The sequence below is a fragment of the Anas platyrhynchos genome, chromosome 2 (genome assembly GCF_047663525.1).
Source record: "Anas platyrhynchos isolate ZD024472 breed Pekin duck chromosome 2, IASCAAS_PekinDuck_T2T, whole genome shotgun sequence".
NCBI classification, from domain to species: Eukaryota; Metazoa; Chordata; class Aves; order Anseriformes; family Anatidae; genus Anas; species Anas platyrhynchos.
The window spans coordinates 42,455,325-42,480,071 of record NC_092588.1 but is presented as its reverse complement, the minus strand read 5'-3'; the positions used below and the strand labels follow the sequence as shown (position 1 = coordinate 42,480,071).

Here is a 24,747-nt window from a genome sequence, read left to right as displayed (position 1 = left end):
CAAAAAGCAATTTGGGATTCTGTTATAAAACTGAAACCAGATCCTTCTCACAACTGGAAGCCACTATTTATTTTGAATTTTAATTAAATAGAAGTATGAAAAAGACCATCTGACAGAAAAATAAAATAAAATCTAAAAAATCATCTGAATTTTTCACAGGAAAAAATCCACAGTCAATGCCTGTTGTTCTGATCAGTGAAAATGTTGCATGTGTTTGTCCGTGAGGAGAATTTCTGATTTGCCCTGTAGATATATCCTTCATTTTTTCTCTGTTCCAGCTGCAAAACTATTTCTTTTTCTATAGTTGTTTTTTTTTTTTTTTCTTCAAGTCAAACCCTTCATGCTTATTGTTTTCCTCTGACTTGTTTAGTAACATTCATTTTATCATGAGTTCACTTGCTCAACTCACTCCCTTCCACATGAGTTGGACTCAGTGATGCTTTCAGGTCCTTTCCAACTTGGGATGTTCTCTGATTCTATGATTCATTTTCATCACACTGTATAACAAGGAGAGGAAAGACTTAATAAAGAAACATGCTCGGAGAGCATGACCGTTCAACACCAGGGACCAGTGCTGAGTAGTTGTCAGAAATTATCATTGTAAGTTTTTTAACTGTTTATGTGCCCATTACCTCAAACACTTTTCTAAACACTGAAGAGAGATACTCCCAGCACTAAGGATCACTCACACGAGGTAAGCACAGGCCTTCCTAGCTTGCCACCAGCAGGCAAATTTGGCACCATTTATATACAGTTGCCTGATTCGTTCTAAATAGCATGTTAGGAAAGGGGTTAGACAGGCTTACAGTCTGTGTTGGACAGGGCTTTGTTGTACAAAGATAGTTTGGTGTTCCTGGGGGCAAGATGGGGACGTGATTTTGGGTATTAGCAGAACTGAATCTCTAAGGTTGTTGGTGCTGTTCTGAGGAACAGGCTTCCTGAAAAGCGTGTGTGCAGGAGTGCTCCTCTTTTGGGGACATTTGAGAAAGCAGCTGTAGCTTTTGCTGGGCCTTCTGCACTCGGGCAGGTGAGACTCAACTGGGAATGAGAAGAGTTAGCTCTTCCTCAGGAGAAGAGGTGGTTCTTTCAGGACAAAACCATAGCTTTGAAGTATGTTCTTTAGCCCCCAAATCTTCTGTGTTTATTACTGGCTATATATAATCATTCCTTTTTTCCTTAATCTTATTGAACCATTTACATCAATATCCTGCAACTGAGAGTTACATGGGTTGCTTAGAGATAAGCTGGAGAGTGATATCCTTACCCATTTATAAGCTAATGCCTTTTTAAATTCCATTAGGTGCCCTCTTGTTTTATGAAGGGCATCTGATTTCTCCTTCACACCATTCATTATTTTATATACCTCAATTCTATCATCTTTTACCGTTTTCCTTTCTAAATAAAATAGTTCTGGTCTTAATCTTTTTGTTTAGAAATACCCCCACATGTCTTTAATCATTTTTGTTGCCTCTGGCTATCTAGTGCAGCTATCTAGCACTCCCATCATTGCGTCTCACTGGATCTTTTAAAGCTAGTTCCAAAGTCATCAGCGTGAAGGAGACTGAAGGATGGTCTTGTGGTTAAAGTACATCACCAGGAGTCCAAAGTCCTGCTTCCACATCTCCTGCCCTGTGACCCCGGGCTAATCACTCAGCTGCAGAGATCCGCAGCTCCCCTTTTTGTCCCAGGAAACAGCGCTGGGAAATTTCAAGTAAAATATGCAAAGTGTTTCTCTATGCCTGGATGGAAATTGTTATGGAAGCACAACCATATTACATGTAGTAGTTCTGATTGTTTTTACACAATGCAGCTGCATGTGTGTTGAAATTTGTAACTTCTCCCTAACTGTTTGATTGCACAGCACTGAACTGTTTTCTATTTGTTACACTGCTCTGATATTGGGTTCCAAACAAATTCAATTAAGTCATTTCTCTTTGTTATTGTATGGTGAACTTCATATGGAAAGTATGAGTTACAACCGATTTGGGCCAAACAGACACATGGCTTTCATGCATCCTCAGGGACTTGGAAAACCAGCACAGTCCTGCTGAAAGTGAGAAACAGAATCAAATTCCAGCTTTTGACATGTAGGACACAGCCTGTTCCTGGGAGGTGCTGGGTACCCCCCACTCCCACTCATACTTCAGGCATGTGGGATCAAGGCTAAGGTAGTGCTGGCTTGTCTCCAGTCTAAATGAACTAATTATCCACAACCTGTCAAGACTCTCACAAAGAACAGAAGACTCACCCATCTGGCTCCCTCCTCAGACATTTGCAGCTAGGCCTGGCTGTTACACATTTCTAGCATATCCAGCACTCTCCAAAAGCCCAGTTCAGGTCTGGGACACCTCAGAGGTTTGACTGTCCCGTCATTTCTGGCACATGGGATCTGAGGGCTACCCAGCTGCTATGGCTCCATGCTGCAAGGAGCCTCACATGAAAACACATTCCCAAATGTCATCGCATTGGAAAATGGTCATGCCTTAAGCACGGGGAAAGATCTCTGAGGTGTCTGAGCTATAAAACCTACCTTTTTAAAGCATCTTGTGACACAAAAGGTGCTGAAATTGTGCACTTCTTTGCTAGGATGCAACTGTAGCAGGACAGCAAAAGCAAGCTGCTTACACAGTTGTGGTGCAAATTTCTTCCTCCGGCCATTCTCCTCCGAGCCCTGTAACTCTTTGCTTTGAAGTCCCTCTTTTCTTCTGCGAGCAGATAGTCAGGTACTGTTCCCATGAAAACCCCAAGTGGCACTGCCTTCATAATCCCACACAGACCTCAGATTGTTCAATGCTCTTCTGGTCTCTTTTGAAAAGGGACCAATCCTGCAAGACCCTCCTGATAACCCCAGTCATGTCTACAGGCCTGTTTGTGTACTTGAGGAGAATACAATAAGGCTCAGGGTTTTGGTGCATCGAGAATCTTTGTGGCTTTGAAAGAGGGAAAGGGTGGTTTGGCCTTCAGTAGGTCATGTAGGGTTTTGTTTCCCTCGTGCCTTATAGCTGGCATTTTTTCAGAGCCTTCTGCTCCCTAGCATTCCCACGACACATGAACATGCTCAAAGAAAAATTTCCTGTGAGAAATCACTGGGCTTCATTAGATTTTCAAAGTTCAGAGCTGTGATCCTCCTTGTCCCTCTCCGGCAGCTGGCCCTGCCAGATTCTGACTGCTTATGTGAACATTTGATAAATCTCACTGTGGACTACATTTGCTCTTTCACCCGAGCAGTTATCACACACATTTCCCTAACACTTTAAAATTATGCCTGCCAAACATTTTCTGATGTAAAGTTAAAAGTCATCTATTACTGAAGTGATTTTTCAGCCCTCATGGGCATGTTTTTCTTTCCTTTTTTTTTTTTTTCCTCCTTATGTAGTTCAGATAGTTTCAAGCTCTTTTAAACAGGCCTCCAAGGGTCAGTTTCAAAATACGTATCTTTTTATAAAAATTTTCTGTATCCTAAAAATACATCGTTGCTATTCTTCTCCTTTACACATCTCTTTTTAAAGCCAAAGTCCAGTGAATGCAATGCTGCCATGCTGTGGGACTTCAGCCACTTCCACCTGGGGAATTCGGTGACACTCTTTCTAAAGTGTCCCCTGCTGTGCGTGGTGGCACCTGTCACCTCCAAACTGCAGGTGTAGCTTGGGGGGTGCTGCCTGGTGGGGAAGGGCAGTGGGTTCATGCCCAGAGCTGAGCTGGGATGTGGCATGGAGATGCGAAATGCTCTCAATTCCCCCACTCCACGTTGGACCTGTGAGGACTTGGCTGTAGCTTTGCAGCCCAGTAATTTGGTGTAATTTATGGCCACCTTCTGTATGCAGGCTGTTTGTATTTGGGGCCTTGCATGACTTTTCCTCATTTTTCCCCACTGTCTCTCCCAGTTGTGGATAATACCCTTACTTTCAGCGTGTGAGCAGAAGGCAAGATGTCAATTCTTTCCTCCCCGACCTTCTCATTTCATTCCTTCTCAGTGCTCTTGGCATTTTTCTGTAAATGCCTTTTTTTCCCTTTGGGTTCCAGAGCTGTGCACGTTTTTTGCTTCGCTTTGTTTTGTTTTGAAACTGATTAAAGCTGTTTGTCCTACCATGGCAGAGAGATGCTAAAACAAAGCATGTGTGTCTGTTGGTTTTAAACCAGGATTTTTCTTGCTTTTTTTTTTTTCCTTTTTTTTTTTCCCCCCAGTTTCTTGTTTAGCAAACATAGTTAAACAAGATCACAGTGGAAAAAACAAAGCAACTCCTCCCTTCCTGGATAATGCCAGCCTGATAACACATCCAGATTTTTTCCAAAACCTGGTGGTGCCCTTGAACTTATTGAAACATGCTCCAGCATCAAACAGTCTGACCAATCTTAATTTGTCATTTCCCCTCAAAGTGCTTTGGCAGGACCTTTGTTTGAAATTGCATTTGTCACTTGTTTGTGTCACGACTGGATTTCATGCAGTATCTAGAAGTGTAGAGCCTTGGGTCTGGGCCAGCCTTAAATAAAGAAGCTAATGCAAATACCTCCCGCGCCAGTACAGCACCAGAAACACAAAACATCACACAAAGCCTTCCAGGGTGGAGAGAGAAATCCAATAGCCAGCAAGCACCTAAATTATACTGCAATTAAAATATAATCCCTTAAATTTCTTGGATTTGGAGGGAGGGGAGGGCTGGAGAGAAGTACAGAGAAAGAAACGAGTCAGAAGTGAAGACACTGCAATCCTGAGCCTCAGCATGGAACTACTTAAGCATGCCATAATTGCATCACAGAAGGTATGCATACCCCGAAACCAAAAAGGAAGCAGGAAGGCAAGAAAAAACAAACACAGTATGATGAACCAAACAGGTAACCTTCAGGAAAAGGAAATCTAGCCCTGGCTAACCCGACAGAAAGGAACGTAAACTGGCAAAGGAAGGTGAAAGATGGGAACCAGGAGGATGGAGAGGAAGTTTCAAAAGCAAACAGACACATCTCTACAAACAATTGAGAAATACAAGTATCTGAAAGAGAATTAGCGGATTTGCTGGATCAAAGCGGCAATTAAAAAATGACAAGTGTATTGCAGAGCCTAAGTTATATTGTCCCATCAATGTGTACTGGCTGGAAATATCTTCACTCTCTACATATTTATTTTAATTACCAAAGATGAGGGCCTGTCAAACACCGAGGTATCAAAAGAGAAACTACGGGATTGACATGCTAAAGTAACAAGCCTCCCAGAGCAGATGGCATTAATCAAGGCTGATAGCTGTTGAGAAAATCATGCAACTTTCCCTTAGAAATATCTATAATATTCTGCTATACCAGCTAAATGGAATGCGGCAAGTGTTTTACTTTAAAATCAAGATAATCTCACACACATGAGAATGGAAGAACTACAAGGGAGTGAGTTATAAAACCTGCAGATGAGCTTAATGTTAGACTTGATGAAGCCAGTCAGGGAAAAGTATGCCTTTTTAATTTCCTAAAAAGAATCTTGAAGTTTCTCAATGAAGCCATGGATTATGCAGAATATAAACATTAGAGGGGATTTTGGAAAGTCTATCATAGCTTTTCTCACAAGAGGAGAAAAAAAACTATTATTGGGGAAATCTAGCAGCAATGGGGAAGATGCAAAAATCTGCTCTGGTGTTTGATTTAAAATAGAAAGGAAGTGTAGTGAGAAAGAAAAGTGAAAGGTTAGCAAGGTTAGCAAAGGTGGCAGCAGAATACCCCCAGGTAGACCCTGAGGGTATTTTTTGATACTTTGATGAATTATCTGAACAATAAGGTGTGGTATTTGGATGTAATCAAATCAACAAAATTGTCTGCCCCCTCAGTCACCCAGAGCAAGACAAGGCTGAAAAAGTTGGGGACCAAAGGTTATGCTATCAGGTTATGAAAACCCTCTTAAGGCTTTACTTCACGTGTCAGCTGAGAGCAGAGCAGCAGCTGAAGGGGCAGTGGTGCCCAGCTTCTATGGACAGAGCCTAAAGGCAGCGTGAGGGGCTCCTGCACTGCAGCTGGGCTCCTCACCCTGTGCTGGGTGTGCTCAGCCGCAGGGTGCCCATTGCCATCAAGGAAACTGGTGTTATTCCTGGACAATTCACTCAGCTTTTCTGTATTTCTGCCCATACTGGATGCAGCCATCACTCCCAGATGTTTCCATCTGTGTTTCCTTACCTTTGCAAACTGACATGGCCAGAGCAATGTTCTCCCAAAGAATAAAGAATAAAGCAATAGAATAAAAGAATATAAAGAATAGAGAATAAAGCAATCTTCTCCCAAAGAATAAGCAGGGAGATGAGAGGAGACAAGGAAGAAAAAGACGAGTAGGAAAGTGAGAAAGGCAGAAGTGGGAGAAGTGGAAAAAGAGAAAGGAGAAAAACTCTGCTAGGACGTAGTCAGAATGGAGTTGCTATCATGGGCTGTTCAAGCTATCTGATGGGGGTGAGGACTTCCTGAAAACAAATCTGGAGAAAGCTACATCTAGCCCCACCAGTATTACAGCTAAATTAATGATTTTTGTAATCCAAAGGTTGTTTTCACTGTTCTTGTGTCTTTTCCTTCCCTTCCTTCTGTAGTGGTCATGTTCTGCTGCAAAACTGCTAGTGAAAAATGCTCGGTTCAGTATGGGGGTATTTGATGGTAGAGGGTTTTTTTTCACAAATGAAGAGAAAAAAAAAAAAAGAAATGGAGAGCCACTTGAATGAAGAGAAATCCTAGTTTATGGAAATGAACAGGGCATGATTAAAGCACAGAGTGCTCCTTTCATCTTACTGCAAATACAGTGTTTGTGGGATGTGAGGAGTACAAGTTTCTTGTGAATAACTAGAGTCCAAAATGCTCCGATTGGTAATTTTGTGACTGGTAGCACTTCAGGGTCCAAGAGTCACCTGAGGAAATTATAGAGAAGGAAATAATTTAGAGGAGAAACTAAAGTTTATTATGACACAAATCACAGTGGAGAAAAGAACAGTAAATTTTGTTCCCACATATAGTACGTGCTTTAGTCTGCAAGATAAGAAATAATAATACACAGCCCCTCTCATAGCCTGATCCACCAATATAAAGGATTTAATTCTTACACCTTCCTCTGGTACCAAAGAGTGTCAGTATAGGTAAAATACAGGTGACGTCAGAGTGATATTGCCAACATTGACATTTTTCTGTTATTTACCTAAACAAGAATGAAAGTCCTATTTTGTCCCTTCCAGTCAGTGCCCCAGTGCGTGCTTCTGGTCTGACTCTTCCAGAGTATTTTATCAGAAACTGCATGTGAAAGCCTGGTATTTGATTTATGGTTTTGTTCAACAGGACTGGTAATGTTAGAAGCAAAATCATGAGCCTGTGGGAGTGCCAAGATGCTAGGCTTTCCAGGGGCTGCCAGGAAATAGGAAGCATGCAACAGGTGAGGATTTTCCCACCAACTCCTTTACAGAGACTTCTAGGGCAGTGCCTATTGCTGTGTGTCTGTAAGAAGGCGAGGGGAGAAAAGGGAACAGCCGGATCACTGCTCTGCTCACAAGGGCAGATCCTGTAATCCCCACAGGTGGGTGTACATCTTTAAGTATATCCCAGGTATTAATGAAATTGGCATTCAGGCCTGCTAGCCAGAAAATAGCAGTCTGTGAGCTGCTCAGGACATCCCTTGCTGTCCCCAGGTTTTGGTGGAGGTGGTCAGAACTTCATAGGGTTAGGCACACGGGATATATTTAGCTGTGTGCAGGAAGGTCCCCCATTTCCTTGGGAATCTATCATGCTCCCAAATAAATGTTCTGCTGAAGGTGGCAATAAGTCCTATCGATCACTTTGATCCATGGACAGGATCGGGTTAAAGCTGATTGCTAGACGGAAAGTACAACTGTGTCCTGGTAGACTGGAAAACAGGACCGCAGGAGTCACTGTCCCAAGGCAAAGAGCTGAACACCAGGGTCTGTCCACAAGCTCAAACAGAGCAGGTGGAGCATTCCCTAGTCACACATGGAGGAGAAAAGGGTTGCTTGGTACACTGGGCACTTATGAATAGGTACAGGCAGGCAGTGAAGCAGAGGAAAGTGCTTTTGTGCTCTGTTCTGGGTGAAATGAGTGAAATAGGTTCCCAAAGGACACAGGTTTACCTGGAGAGGCAAATTTAGGTTCCCATTGTGTCACGAGATCATGTTTCTTCTGCTATGGGTAGATGACACCAAAGCTTAATTGAAAGCTATGATTATTTCAATGGAATAACCACACAACAAATTCATGATGTTAATAATGACGGCCATCTCTTCTGCGGCACTTTTTATCAGCAGGTTTCAAAGCCTCTAACGAAGGAGGTGTTTAACTTTGGATGCATTTTACAGAGAGGAGAACTGCTGCATGGAAGATGGAGTGGCCTATCCAAATTCAGCCAGGGGGCATTTGGCTCAGTCAGGAGGCGAAACCAGAGTGCCAGCCTGGTGGGGAAAGCTACTTGACGAAGCATGGAACCAAGGAGAAATGGGAACAAATTCTTTGCATTTCTGTAGTGAGAAGCACCAGCTGCCTTACTCACCCTTTGTTTAGAATATCAGTACACACATTTTTTCAGAAGACAAGTATTTAATTAATTGCTGAGCTGACGCTGCAGTTCCCCTTCAGGATGAAAACAAACACTTAAACAAGCCTCTCCTGCCAACCCCACCCAACACCTACTCAGTTACAACAGATGGATGAGTGCCACAGACCAGACGTCGAAATGATACCAAATCTGACACTGCGCAAGCAACTGTAGCACACTGCAGAAGAGAATCGCTCTCCCTGTAATGCTGCCTAAGTGCCAGATTGCACTGATCCCTGTTAGAAGTGATGTGCACAGCACCCAGACAGCAAAGCCTGTAGTCACTGACACAACCTGCTGACCTCTTTCCCTCTCTTTTAATAGTCCTGCCTAATTTTTTTTCATCCTCCAGGGACTGCTGAAAAAGGGTACAGAAATACCCGGCTGTAGTCTAAGAGGGACAGGCTGGCTGAGTCCTCTCCTCAGAAGAGCTTTGACTACCTGGCTTGTGCAGTGCATAAACAGGGCCACCCCAGGTGTTCCTTGTCTCCCCTGGGCACTAGACAAGTGATCTCTCTTCTCTCTCTGTCCCTGAGAGATGAGGAGATTCAGATGCAATGTAGAGAAGGACATATGTATGGGAAGAAGGAATAAAGCTTGGATGCTTACAGAGGTGGCAGCTTTATTCTAATAGTTTATAGGAAGTTGTGCCAAATAAATACTGTAAGCCAGAAGCCGGGTACCCTTCTGAGGAAAACTGAAGGCATCTCAGGTGGGAAACCAGGGCTACTGGGATTTTCACAAAGATTGGTCACCCACCAAGTCTGTAGCATGGGGTGGTGACCTGAGCCAGGTGACCTCCCCAGGAGCTCTGGAGCATCCAGAGTTGGCACAACAGAGTTCAGATGAAAGAGCTGCCTTTGCAAGCCTAGTTAGACTTCACCCAAAGCAACAACCTTTGGAAGCAGGGACTGGTACGCTCTTTTCAGGGAGTCCTGCAACAGTCTCAGCAGTCCAGATAGGAAATGTGCATAAGGCAGCTGTCTGACAAGTCCTGGGAGATCATGGCTAAAACCATCTCCTAATTTTAAGTTTTAGCTTCCTAGTATCTACCTTTCCGTGAACACTTAGTATTTTGGAACATTCTGCTCCGGTTGCACACAATGAGTGCTTAGCTCTTCTGCAAATGAGATCTCGAGTGATTTGAGTCAGGCGCCCAGTTTGGTTTGGTTTAAGTGAGTAGCCCCGTATCCTAACACAGGAACTTGTGTGGCACAGACAGGGATAGAATCAAAGGATGTATCTGAAGCTCCAGGCAATTCCGCAGACAAACTGTCGGACTGCAGATGCCTATTCAATGAGTCCCATCCATCCTGGGCACTGAACGAGGCAAAGGCCCTGTAGAAAAAAGAGGATGTGATTAGATCATTAAGTGCAAAGGAAAATGTGGCAGTAAGAAGAAGAAGCATAGCCACACTGGCTTTAATCTAACTAGCGGGGAAACTGCTTTATTGTAGACATGGCTGTGTGGAAGACCTCACTGTTGGGTGACTTGCACTAATGTCACACCCTTAGTTCCCTGAGCAAATTTTCCATATTCCCTTCGGTGCCCACAAACCCTCAACAGCACAGTAAAGTCAGGATCCATCCTCACATCAAAGCTTAATCATGATCCTTCTGCTTTATCACATTCTCAGTATTTGTAGCGTGTATGTGGGATCACACAAAGTAGGCATGACCTGACATACTACGGCACTGCATGTGAAATAATGGCTGGTCGGGAAATGTACACATTTTTAATGTTCTGTAAGATTTTTGCTTTTAACCACTATGCAGTCTTAAAAAATATAATCTATTTCAAAATTCTTACACCATATCTGTGTACCTCTGCATTTGGGGGAAACCGTGGCATTATGTCCACAAGGCACAGGAGTTAATCTGGTTAAATCATTAACTGGCTCCAGAACAATGGCATGTGAATACAAATTCTTTGTGGGTATCGGACCTCATTATTTTGTTCTCGTCGGAGCGGTGACCTCACCATTTAGGCTTGTATAGTGTTAGTGCTCTCTAACACCATGGAAATCGAGGTACTGGAGGTTTTTAAACATGGTTATTGATCTCTGTGTGCATTAGTAGAGGTGATTCTTTTTTTACATCACATGGCTTTATAACACAAAGTTTGTGACACGTCGCTCTAATTTTTAAGTCAGAAGGCAGGTTCAGTGATACATCTCAGGAAAAAAAACAAAAAAAAAAAAAGAAGAGATATCTATTTGTAGCTGCACAGTGCTTTGTCTGGTGGTGGTGGTCTCATCAGAAAGGTGACTTGTGTAGGTCATCTTCACAACAATGCAACTACAATAACGGCAATTAGGCTCTGTCAGTACAATCATTGGTCAGAATAAAATTAAAATTATTCCCATTAAACAATTGCATTAATAAAACTGTCAAAGTTAGGCTGGTCCTGAAATGGTGCAAGAAGCCTATTAAGAGAGAAAGGAAGAAACAGGAGAGGTCTGTTAGAAGTCTGTAGTTGGTCATTTTGTATTAGATGGTTAGCAGATCATTACAATTTCTTGTAGTAAATACTTTCTTCATGAAAATTGTGTTTGATGAAGTGTTGGAGAGACTAACAGAAAATAAAGAAGAGCACTGTGCAAAACATAGCACTTCTCCAGATCATTATGAAAGTTCAAAGAGGGAGTGGAGAAGATGGATGGTCTTAAAATGAACTCATGAGGAAGAAAAAACAGGGGAAAAAATGAGGCAGATGAGAACAAATAATGAAATTTACTCGATAGCTGAAATAAGCAGGAGGTATCAAGTGTCTCTAGGCTGGAGTTCCTAGTGGAGACCAAATCAGGGTGCAAATCAGTTTCAAATGTTTTCCATCAGTGCACTTTCCATCCCATATTCTGTCCCCAGAGCCAGCTACCTACCCCCAGCCATCCAGCAGCCCTTCAGGAGCCCTGGCAGGTGACAAGCGGAAGGGGCATCTGTGGCTGTGATTTCTGTGGCTCAGAAGATTAATTTCCCTTCATTTAAAGATTTATCTTTTTTACGGTCCTAAGGATGACTGCTCAAATGTTCTTAATCATGTGTCTGCTTGCCTGATGGGAAATGTGCAAGAGCATTTGGGGTCTGTGGCTTTGGTACATGGCAAATGGCAATTAACAGAACAAAATCCGCCTCTGGCAAATTAACCTTGCACAGATTCTAGAGGGGTTTTTTCATTGTTTTTGTTTTGAAGTGATTTTATTTGCTGAAGCACAGGAAATTGAGGTTATCATTTCAAAAAATTTGTGGGGTTGGAGTCCTTCTTCCCTGTCAGGTGCCTGTATTTTCTAAGCCCTCCTTTCCCGCTTGTATTTGCCTAGGTGTTGGCCTGCATCCTTTAGTGTGTATTGCCTCTGATGTCTGACTCATTATGGCAACAGAAGCGTTCATGCCAGGCCCAGAAGCAGTACTTAAAAACCTGCTCCTTCAAGCTCAAAGCTAACTCAGTTTGCGGCAAATGAAAGAAATGCAATCATTTGGCACCTTGTCCATGCATTAGTTTTGAAACATGGGACCTTTCTCCTCCGCTTTTCTGAGAGCCCTTTCCTATTTGAGTAGGCTGTCATAAAGACCACTAACTCTAGGGCGTGGAGTTTAATGCTTGGGAAGGAAATGACTGGTTTATTGCATTCTTTCTTGGGCTGCCAAGCCACTTCCCCCACCTCACCTCTCAGTATATTTATTTCTCAGAGCCTTATATCCAGGAACGAAGAGACTCTCAGATTTCAAAGGGGGAAACAATCTTTCTCAGCCTTATGTTTGGGATGGAGGGGGAATTGGTAGGGCAGTGGAAGAACAGAAGACAGAAGAGGACTTGAAAAATGAAATTCAATCTGAAAACTCAAAAACTCAAAATCAGAAGTTAAATGAATACCCCCAGATATGCTGCAATTATTTATTTATTTATTCATTTATTTATTTTTAGTTAACACATAATCAAGGTTGTTAGTGGTCTTTTTTGTTGTTGGTGGTTGGTTGGTTTGGTTTAGTTGGTTTTTTTCCTCATGTTTCTTTTTTGGGGGACATCTTCTGCTTATGAATACTGGAGGTTGGCAATGGGTGGGCACTGTTGTACCCAAACATTTCCAACGACACACAGCTGAAAGCACGGAGATTCCCCTACACATGGCCGTGGGGATCAGTACTGGCAGACTGCCACAGCACATGGTGCCAATGTGAGAGGAGCATCACGGCTGTTTCATGGCCTATGCCAAGTTGAGGAGGTGAAACCTTTCAAGGAGGCAGGCAGGGCTATGCAAAAATAACAGAAGCACTTGGAGAAGGAGGATGAGAATCATCCTGACTTTCCCACAAATATCAGCACTGTGTTCATCTGTTTGTGTGCCCCACAGGAACAACAGAGCAGCCAGGGATTCTCCCCAAGAAGTACGGGAAGCCACCCACCCTGGGACATATGCACAGCTCAGAGAGGAATGTTTTTTTCTCTTCCCCTACTCTGAAGCTGACAAGTATGTGGTATTCTCTTGCCTGTTTTCGGGGCATTGCAAAGGAAAAGGGATAAAGCAGGAGGAGATATTAGAAGATCAGTGTATTTTCTCCTGCACATTTCTGTCTTTCATCTTTCCAACCCCACAAATAGAAATCTAGGAAACGGCTCACGCAGCTTGGGAGGTGCAGCTTGGGAGAAAGAACAAGGGGATTTGGAGAGGGGAGGGCAGATGAGGAGGGGAAGCATTTTCTGAGCTGGGACTGTTGTGAAGTATTTCAGTTACCTGCGTGCGATGCACAAGGGAGAGGGAAAAACTGGGGAGTTTCTCATAGGAGTACAGCATCGGAAAGGAGAGTGATAGGCATGGAACATTAATCAGCCATTTTTACCAGCATGGGGCTGGACTGCTGAGAGTGGTATCAAAGGAATAAAAACCAGAAGGGGAATGAGATGAATTTCTCCACAGCTGCATTTAATTGGAGCGAGGAATGAGAAAGTGGCAGATTTTATACCTCTTTGGGGGTTGGAAAAAAAAAAAAAAAAAAAAAAAAGTAAATTCAAGAAGCCTTAGTGTGCCTTAAAGCCAGACTTCCTGTTCATTTTGGAGGCAAAGCAGCTCTGTCTGCCAATGGAGACACTTGCAAGGGAGACACATGACTTCTGCAAGATGCGTGTCACTTGGCACCGCTGTAGTGCCTGGCTCTATGGCACCGTCCTTCTGGCTCCGTCACACCTGTCCCTTACTCCCCATCACTGGGGCAGTAAAGTTCAAATCTAGTTGTACTACTGAGAAGCCTGTCCCTGTTCTGGGTATAGATGTCACAAATATATCTCTATGTGGCTACACCATCAGGGCTACAGAAATGCTCCCACAGTGATTCTACATGCTGGGACAGCTGATGGGGAGAAACTGCAGGCAACCAGACCACATCTTCTTCTGTTAAAGGCTCCTCTCAGCAAAGTATCAGATGAATAGCACTCAGTCTGACATCAGGATGGCTTTAGGGCTGTAAAGGTTCAGATAATTTCCAACAGACCTAGAGGACACGCAGGGACTGTTGGAGTAAAACAACCTGAATGAGAGCAATTTCAGAATCAGTCCATATTCTTCTGTGGTCCAACACCAGCCCCTCTGCCTTCTCCTGTCATTCACCATTGTTCCGCCTTCTTTTCCTTGGCTGACCCAAAGTAGCCATACATAGTGGTGTTGGATCTGCTCTGAAATGGCTGAGGCATTGGTCAACAGGATCAAGAGAGGATGCTGTTGGAGAAAACAGTCATCTGCTTGGTCTGGGTTTACAGCGGTTTTTAGTTTGTTTGTTTGGGTGGGTGGGTGGTTCTTTACTCAAGAGGAATGTCCATGGTGAAGTCGTACTTCTATCTGTTCTGCCTTTACAAGTCACTGTTTGTCAGACTGGTTGTCATGAGCCCAAGCTGAGCTCTCCCAGCTGTCTGGTTTTGCAAACATGGCGGGAGATGTTCTAGAGTTCCTTCTCTTGCCTAGATCTTCAGGAATTTGGGCTCTGTATTAATGGGAACATGAAGATCTCACATACGTTATTATGGCACATCAGCAGCTTTGGCATCCCTGCTGTTTACTGAGAACGTCATTTAAAAATAAAATGGTAAGCTGAATGACTATGCACAACAAGGGAGCTTCCTATTTCTCCCATGAGGAAACTAAGCCAAAAAATGCAGATTATTCTACCAGAAAGTCTTTAACTCTCGTGCCCAGATTACTAACATTTTCCCCCTAAGGTGTCAACACTTCACAGTGAGCACAAACAACATGGCATAGATCACCACAAGGTCTCAGATGTCTGCAGACAGCTGAGGCTCAGTTCTCCTTTGCCCAGCCTATTTGCCAAGCCATACTTTGTTGGGAGATCCTCTGTGTCAAGCCAGAACTTGAGTCTGCTCCTCATGGTAGGAAGCAGAGGTGCAACCAGGGATCTTAGATTTAGGATTTTCCCTTTTCTTGCTCTTGGGATGATCCTTGAAGTAGTGCCTTGCTTTAATTGGTAGCTTCCACATGACAAATGTTTCTTCTTCATTATCCAGCTGACTGTCTTCAAATTCACTATTCCAATACAATGCAATTATTGCTCATTTCTGCATACTGTTCTGTTGAGTCAGTGACATTTTATATACACTTGAGGGAAAAGATCCTCATTTAGCAGTGCATAAACCTCTTCTGTCACCCAAAACAGAAGTTTTATTATAAGTTTTTTATCTATTTTTTCCAGTTTCCTTATTTATATTAAGCTATCTTCATCTTAGTTTATTATTATTATGATTATTATTACTATTATTAATGTTAAATTTTAAAACATATCCAAAACTATAGAACACTCACAACTTTTTTTTTTTTTTTATGTCCTTTTGGCAAAGCAGAAGAAATTGAGAGGAATGGTTTTCTCTCAGGTTAAAATGAAAGGTAGACCCTTCATGTAGGAGAGAGCTCTATTACCTCTTAAAATGGTTGTTTATTCATAAGACTTGGTGAAACTACACCAGGGCTAGTATTTACCACCTTTGATTTTAAAAATGTATTTTTACTGATGTACTATGTGGAGGAGACTAGATTAATATAAATATCATGGTGCTTAAGTTCAGACTATGGTGAAAGATTTTGTGTTTGAAGCACTCAGAGTCAAAACTTCTCTTATTTCAAAATTCTCCTAAAATTACTCCACTACAATGTCAATAAATACTAAAAAAGTATCATTTGGGGTGTATTTCTTGTTTTAACAAGTCACCCAGCTTTAGACAAAGCCAAGAGACTGGACAGCCATGCGGAGAGCCCGCACAAAGCCGGAATTCATCATCAGCCTGTCAGCCTGGTGGGCTTCATTTCAAGGAAGGAGCCTTTGTTCGTGGCAGTAGGGAGAGCATTCACGAAAACTCAGTCTGTGGTCAGAAAGTGGGAAGAGATGAAGACTGGGCAACTTTCTGCTATCTCCTATACACCTGTGCTTTCCAGGGGGTCGGTATCTTTCTGTTTAAGCAAGTTCTTGGAGCAGTGACTGTGCATTTCTCATTCAGAAGTGTTCTTTCCCCAACACCGGGGTGGCTGTGTAGATTTAGTGTGGTAAAGATCCTACCGCTGAGAACAGAAACTCATGATGACTTCCCAGAATGGTACCAAGCTTCTTGGATTTCACAGACGTCTCTCTACCTGGCCCTAAATTATTACATGCATTGTTGACCAAACTGGAAGACAAAATCCCATTTGTCAGAAGACAAAATCCCATTCCTGGCTGTTTGGGATCTGACAAGTTCATTTGGAGTGATGGGTTAACAAACCAAATTTAGAAGTTCCTTTAAAATAAAGTGCCCATCCCAAAAGTGTTACAAATTAATCCAGATACTTTGATCCCTTTAGCTTCACAAACAAAGCTCCTGTAATTCTGCCTCTCTATTTTACAGTTGACTAAGATTCCTAAATACTTAAATGTCATTACTTTCCGATGGGATAAAACTACTTAGAGAATATTACTAAACATTTTTGTGTAATCCAAACCCAATATATCTTGCTGAATAAAAGAAAAGCTCTAAAATATGAGAAATACAGTGAAAATAGAAAGAACTGAGCTAATTAAATACTATAACTACAGCTGGGCAGAATAATCCAATTGTAGTTGCTGAAAATACAGTGAAACTGAGAGGTTTTGTTAATAGTCCCAAAAGTGACATCTAGCTGCTTTTAGAGGCTAATATGGAGGTGCAGGGTAGGTAAAGCACAGAAAAGATGTATTTTCCTTCACTCATCTACCAGTGTGCCAGAAAGACCAAAGGTCAGGTTTTCAGAAGTTCACTAACTCTAATTAAATTATCTACATAAGTAGCCATGTTTGCAAATGGCTAAGCACCAAGCAGCTCCCATGGAAACCGTATCAGGTGCAAGCCTGCTTGAAAGTGCAGCTGGATTAAATGCCTCTACAACCGCTTCTGAATGCAGAGACTTTCAAAAAACCTGAGCAAAGTCACTGGTTCTGAGAGCTTGAAGAAAGCTGGATATGAATTTCTTGAGGTAGCTCCTTGTGATTTTCTGATTCTTCAAAACGTCTTCCCAACAAGGTAGCAAAAAAGGGCTTGCACACTGTTTGGATGGTGTAGTGTGTTTTTGTGGTGGGTTTTTTGTTTGGTTTGGTTTTGTCTTTGCTTGTTGTTTTGATTGTGTTTGTTTGTTTGTGTTTGTTTTAACATATATAAAGAAGTCTTGAGAGGAGAAAAAAGTCAGTAATTTAGAGATCTGTCCAGAAAAACAAGTCAAATTACCAGCTCAGTCCTCCTGGGCATGTTGTTCAGGAAATCTCAGGAGTACCAACAATGAGTATTCAGAGTGAGAAGTCTATCTTAAAAATTATCTTAAAAATATCACAGGGATTTCTCCTCTCTGAAATTACCAAACTGCTTCTCCATCTGATGTCCAAAGTTTACGGAGCAGTCATTCAAGGTTTCAAGCTTTTCTTCCTTCCAATCACTAATTTTCAACCTCTCCATTCCAACATATGGAAGAGGAAACTCCAAAAACTCTATCATGAGACTGCGCGAATTGGCAGCCCTGCTATCAAGATGTTACTGTCAAGGCCAAACACGTAGGAATGACCTTGGAATAAAGGCCCTATTATCTCTCAGCAACTCTTCAAACTCCATCCCCCGAGAAACTTCACAATTGGAATAGGATGCCGGGCTGTCTGGAAAGAGATTAAATTGTTCACAGCTGCCTGGGAATTAACAAACTTCCTCTCCTTTACGCTGGAATGCAGCATATTTGCAAGCCAGGTGGAGGATGGCATGTGAGGTTCTTGCAGGACCTCAAGTTGGCACTAAGAACCACATTTTCATGTCTGCACATATATCTGAGTTACCAGGGCTCAATAATAATTTTCTGGCAGATTACTCCTGCCCTACAGCAGGTTTCTGTGATTACTAAAGCCAGAATGAAAGCAATGGGTCTGGATTTCACACTTTATATCCTTCCACACTGAAGCTTTGATTTTAAAAACTGCTTTTTTCCTTTGACACCAATCACCAATTGTCAAGCCTGACAATGCACAGGTAAACAATGCACAGAGTAAACTGCAGGGACTGTCCTGTAACAGGCAAAGTGACACCCTTGAAACTTGGAGGAAATTATTCGGAATAACTTGATAAACCTTTGCCAAGATTGCTAATGGAGGGATTGTGCACTGCAAATTGCAAATGTGACCTCATTTTGTCCAAGGCAAAAAAAAAAAAAATAATAATAATTTTTGCTTATCATTTTTTCTTGCTTATTTTAACAATGCTCATTGATCCTAAGAAGTAGCATCCTTGCTATCTAATAACTTCCTTGCCTGTAATTAGATGACCCAGTCCATGAACGTGCAAAATGCCAGTGCTGAGAGTTTTCTAAATTATTTTTTATTTATTTGGTGACACATTCAGTTCTGTGAAAAGAAACTGAATTTTAGCCTTGATCACCAAATAAGGAAACTTTGGAGTGGGGACAGCTTAATCTTTCATGAATATAAGAAGGCAAGGCTATTCAAAACAAGATACGCCTCAAGGATGGACAAAAAGCTTGTTACATTTAAGCATTTTCAACAGCTATAGAAGTAACATTTTCATAATGCCAAACCTTCACAAAATACTGATGCTCACCAGCTGTGAGAAGGTATTTTTCATCTGCTTTAGTAATATTTGATAGGGGGGAAACAAGAGAGGTAATAACCAACGCATTCAGTCTTTTTTGTGAAACCTTGTAAGGTTTCTTTGTCTTAAAAAAGAACAATTTTGATTTTTTTTTTTTTTTAGTGTATTTGTCCAGGCTTTATTTAAAGAGGGCTTTACGCTCTAAAACTTAAAATACAGCTTTTTATTGCAGTTTGCACCTTCTTTGCTCCATAGTCAGTGGCTTCAAGCAACAAATGAGAGTCCTGACAACACCCTGAAGATAGTGCTACAATTTTTTATCTGAACTCACGTACTCATTCACTTTGTGAAAGTACTTTCACATAAAGGACCAGTCCAGTTAAAATCAGTGCACAGTTAGCTCTGCTTATCTAGTAATATTCCACCTCATTCTGTTCTACTTCTATTTTCACAATGTGATTCAAATCATGGACTGATAGAGGACGTGGCAAGGGCTGGCAATAAACAGGCTATACTTTGTTATCCCTCTATTCTTCTTCCAAATGATGTATGAATTTATTCCCTACTGCTAAAATGCTGCTTTATAGTCAGCACAGTCTGTGATACAAACCTTATGCGGACAGTTCCTGTGCGTTTAGGTCTACCAGGATAACTTGAGAGGCTTTAGCATCTCACACGTGGAGAAGGGAGTGTGGAATCTCATTGTTAGGGCAGGAAACCACTGTGACCAGATAACAGTTCAAAAGAAAATAAGTGCAAAAAATTGCACAGGCCAACATCCTACCAAGTTGAACGTGGGTGAATGAAGAGAGGGGCATAAACAGGTGCTAAGCAGCTCCTGGTTTAGGCTGTACAACATCCAATTAAATGTCCTGAGCCAGCAGCAGGCAGGTGGGTCTGGGTGACAGCCTGTGCAGGGCTCTGACACTCGTGAGCAGGCTGGTGACACTCTCTGTGTGCTCCGTTTGAACTCACCCAGTTTTAAAGTTGCTTGAACGGGGTTTGTGTCAGCCCAGCTGAGACAACTCAATCGAGGGAAGAAAATCCAAGCAGACAGGTCATTGGTGCTGTGGTTTTTGCTACATAAATACCTGAAAAGGAATTTCCAAATCCACAGTGACACGGACATAATACTGGTGGAAAAGGGGAATAATCAGTTTATTTCAGTCACTAAGTCAAAACAAAAGTATATTGACTGTGAATTCATGGTGTAAAGAGGCTCTAAAGCCATGAGCTGGCGGTGGGAGGAAGATTCCCTTTTCCAGGCTGTGCTGAAAGCCAGCTGTTGCCCTGTGCCCCGGGGACCCCAAGCCCTGAGAAAAGCCTGGCGTGAATGAGGGGGTTTGGGTGTAAATCCCAACCTCTGGCCCCACGCGGGAGTCGGAGAGCTGAGCCCCACCTCGGAGAGACCCAGAGGCTCCAGCTCATTTGCTAGGGATGGAGAAAATAAACAAGATAAAGCAGAACCCACACAGCACAGAAACAAGTTGGAAAGTGGCATTTCTTCACGGTCTCCAAAGTAACATTTTGTTTGTTAAACTGTAAGGGCTTGAGTTTTTCTTCCTTTTTTTTTTTCCTTTTTTTTTTTTTTGAGAATGTTTCAGAAATCTTCTGAAGAAGCCTGGCTGCCATATAACTGTTCATTCCCCACTGAATTTATAGATTTCATCCAGCCCCCAGTTTGACTTCCAGCCTCCGCTCTTAGTTCAAAATAAATTTTTATTGCAAGATTATGAACGGAAAATAGGATTTTGAGAAGTCCATATCCAATACAGTATTAATTTATGCTCCATTACATACTACTAAAAGCACTATAAAAAGTGAAAACCCATACTTCCACAGGACTACAACACCTATAAACGAGGCTTTGTGGTTTCACGGGGATTTTTTTTTTTTTTTTGAGGTTTCTCTCCAAGTTACTGGCTTGGTCCTTCCAAATTTCCTTCATCTCCATACCCCACAGAGTTTATGGACACTGCTGAGAAGGACTGAAAGCTACCCTACATTATCAGCCTGGACGGGAAGAGCTGCTTCCCTCCGCAGAGGACAAATATTATGTCCCTGCCGTACAGGACTGCTCAGCGTCAGCAGTTCCTACAAATGACTGCACAACTGCTGGAGCCACTGTACCAGCCGTGCCTTACAGAGCAGCTAATTTGTTTCAAGTGCCGTCATCACCACAGAAGCAAAGACAAACACAAGCTCAAACACAGATAAATAAAAGATTAATATATCTCCTGGCAACCTACTTCCAGCACATTTTAAAAGCCCCTTAAAACCTCTGTGCAGTGCAATGCAATTTACTACCTGACTCCCTGCAAGCTGTCTGACAGTGGTCTGTGCTTCTGGAAGCAAAGACTGCTCCAGCTGCTTGACACTGAAAATAACAACAATTCACAAAGTCTTGGCTTTTAATTTCCCGAGCACTAAGCACATGCTTTCTCGCAAAGATGATGACTTGGGTTTTCTTCATTTTACTTGGGAAACAGAGCAGTCAGAAAATGAGCCGTGTCCTCAGCAACAAAAACACTGCTTTTGTAAAAGGAAAAAAAAAAAAAAAAAAGATTAAGTGAGTAATGGCCAGTACCTATGGGAAAAAAAAAGTGAGCACACTCGCTGCAATATGCTCACGATTCACTGCATGGGGCTTGGAGAGGGGGGTGGTTTGGTGCTGCCTTCACGTTTCACAACGTGTCGGTAGGAGCTGGCACTTTGATATGCACAGCTACTGCTAACATTTCATAATATGACAATCTAATAGGTGAAATAGCTTCCCTGTTTTAAAATTCATTAAGAACAGCTGCAACTTAGCTCTGATGGATACATCATTGCTTTTCTTAATCAATGTCTCCTTTGTTGAGTTATATAAAGCTGTTTCATTGCCACACAGACAGGAGCCACTACTCTAAAAAAAAAAAAAAAAAGAAAAATTAAACTAAAAGATATTTAAAATCTATTATAGCATGTCAGTATCGACTGTCCCTAGTATCAGGAAGTAATGAAACAACTAAAAATATCATATATGCAAGTAAAAGAATAAAAGAAATATGGTATCAACATTTTGAAGTGACAATTCTGAAATGCTAAAAGAGCTTGCCTAAAAACTGAGTATTTCTGGGTGGGAGAAGGATTTCTAGGACATGCTTTTTCCCTAAGTGAATTTTCCAGGAGTCGCAAGCGTTATTTGCCTTCAAGTTCTATAGTGTCAGTGTGGATTTCTCATACCAACTTCTGCATAGCCTGCCTCTATGGGGAAAATAGCTTGTGTTTAGAGAACATATTAACACTTTTTAAGAACATGTTTATTGTATTTAAACTATCAGTAAAAGTGTACATGGAGAAAAGCTATTTTCCCAGCACCGTGCCATGTGGTCAGCCTTAGGGTTAACCAGCAAGCTTGTTTTAAACATCGATTTTGCAAATCTCTTCTAGATGTCTAGCCTGGATCCCAAGGAACAAGCAAGTCCAGTGGATTTTCTTTGCTGCTTGTCTTCTGGGGGATATTCCATTTTAGTGAGGCTTCATGATGAAATATGTACAGAAAAACACAGAACTGGGAAGCCTTAGATGGATCTAAATCAAATAACCACTTACGGAGTCTACAGGAGAAGTAGCTTGTGCTTGTCTGAAGGAGAACAAGGCTGTGGAGAGCTTTAGTACAATGGTCTAATTGTCAAAGACCGCAGCTCTACTAAGCTCCATGCCTGCCAGGAGCCAGACCAGGGGCCAGGGGGAAGAGGAGCTTGAAAAAGATGTGAGGAAAGGCCTGAAACTCTTTGGTAGCATGGTTACAAGCATTACCTTTATTGTAAACCAACTGACTGTGAAAGTGGTCTTTTTTTGTTGTTTTTTTAACCTGGAATGCTAATTTTGTTGCATATAAACTGATCCCCAGGTATATGAAAGGAAGGAAAATCAGGTCTAGAGTTTCAGCACTAGCGGGGCAGGTGCATTATTAGTGTTCTGTGGGTAATTACATCTTCTTCGCTGACAGCAGTAATGAAACTCATTCTTATGGTGTGGACAGAGCTCACATTAGAATCAGCCCCAAACCTCAAGTCAGAGGGGAGAAGGCTCTCTCTGCCTACGTGGAGCGCTCCGCAGGATAAAACTTTGATTAGTGACATGGAGGGTGGGGTAGATTTAAGTTTAATGTCATTATGCCAACCTCAATTAGATAACCTTGTGCAACTCTGGCAGTTGTGGAATGCAGTTCGATTACCTGGCGTAGCTCAAGAGCTGGAACAATAGGATTTAGACTTCTGGAATACAACTGACTAGGCTAATTTTTATCTTTAGGAACCGAGAGAGATAGACAGCTTCACACGTATATGCAAGTAACATACATATATATACATACACATACACACATATACATACTCATATAGGTTATACAGGTATATAGGTTATATGGGTGTCTACCCAATTATGGTCGCCTACAGCACCCTAAACACCTCGTTTGCTACTCTCTGATTTCCCCCTGGCTGTTGAGGTGCTTCCCAGTGATGTGTGTAATATGGATGTTCCATATATATTTTTCCCCTCCAACCTCACTGCAAGTTCTTTATGTCCTTTATACTTACTATTAGTATACTTGGCTCCATATTCATCTCCAAGTCTGTCAACATAGTTCACCTCCTGTAATCAGGAAATGGTGATTAAATGAACATCCAAGTACAGAAGCTGTCAACCTGGTGTTCATCTTTTTTTAAAGTTAAAAAAAAAAAAAAAAAGTTCAATTACCTTTAGTGCTCATGTGGCTCTGAAAACCAGGGAGAGGGAAAGGGAAAGGGAAAGGGAAAGGGAAAGGGAAAGGGAAAGGGAAAGGGAAAGGGAAAGGGAAAGGGAAAGGGAAAGGGAAAGGGAAAGGCATCACCCCTTCTATGATCCATACACAGAATCAAGTTCGAAGGTCATTGCCAGTCACGTCATTTTTAGCATCTCCTGGAACAATAAAGGAAACAGATCTCCACAGAAAGCGTATACGCTGCAAGCCCTGCAGTTCTGTGTCTCCTGGGATGGGCTGTTATAGCTCCTTACGGGAGTTCGGGAGCTCGTTTGGGGCATTTAGGTTTTAATGGTCTTTCTGCTTGATAGCTGTCAGTTTCAGCATCTGGTCCACCTCATCAGAAGGTCTTAGAGATTTTGACTCAGTGTTGGGTTGCAAATACCATATGACGGGGGGCGGGGAGGGGGAGGGAGGGAGAGAGAGATTTCTATGCCCTTTATGTGCATAGGAAAAAAAAAATAGAATATATATATGCCATCGACATAATCCGCTGTCAAACTACAGAGCAAGTACAACTGCTTCAGTGCATGCAACAACTCTGACCTCCGTGTAATTACTCCGGGCTTACATCAGTGTAACAGTGCCGGCTTTCTCTTCAATTATTTTCTGGGAGTGGCAGGCTCTCTTCCTGGAGCGCTTGTTTGTCTCGAATTGGCCTCGTTTGCTCGACGATTCGAGCATCGTTTCTGCCTGCCCCTTTGCGCGGACTTGCGAGGGCAGCCGCTGCCCGGGACGCCCCGTCGGGGGCGGCCGCGGGGCTCGGGGACCGGGACCGGGGCTGGGACCGGTGCTGAGCCCCCCCCGACCCACGGTAACCCCGCGGCTGGTGCCCGGTGCTGAACAATCGCCTACGGATGAGTAAACCCCAAATGCGGTAACTCAGGCCGGCAGCTCTGCAATTAAGACTTTAATTTCAGGTGTAGCCCGGTGGTGGTAATGAATATTTATTCCAACGGAGCAAAGAGGAGAAAATCTGCCGGCCGGGGAATGGGGGAGGCTCTGAAAAAGCGCGGGTTGAGCAGCTGCGGAGCTGCTGGGGTCCCGTCCAGGGTCCCAGTCCGACCACGTCCCCTTCCCGGGGAAGGGGAAAGGGTAAAGCAGCTCCCCGACGGCTCTCCCTGGGGATGCTCGGAGCCGGCGGAGGGCAGAGCCAGGCTCCCCGGGGACTCCCCTCTGCCAAAGTCCTCATTTCCCCGCATCGCACCTTCCTGGGGGTCCCGCAAGCCCCGCGGGGGGGGCAGCCGCCTCACCGCAGCCCCGAGCCCCAAAAAGCCCCGAGCCCGCCCCAGGTGCGCGTCGCGGGGCCGCCCCCGGGGCTCT

At 42.8% G+C, this 24,747-nt stretch overlaps 1 protein-coding gene across 2 annotated transcripts in view; it reads left to right on the top strand.

Annotated features, from left to right (window-relative positions):
* KCTD1 (potassium channel tetramerization domain containing 1) overlaps positions 1–24,747 on the top strand; it is a 97,614-nt gene that overhangs the window by 5,554 nt on the left and 67,313 nt on the right. The window lies entirely within an intron of this gene.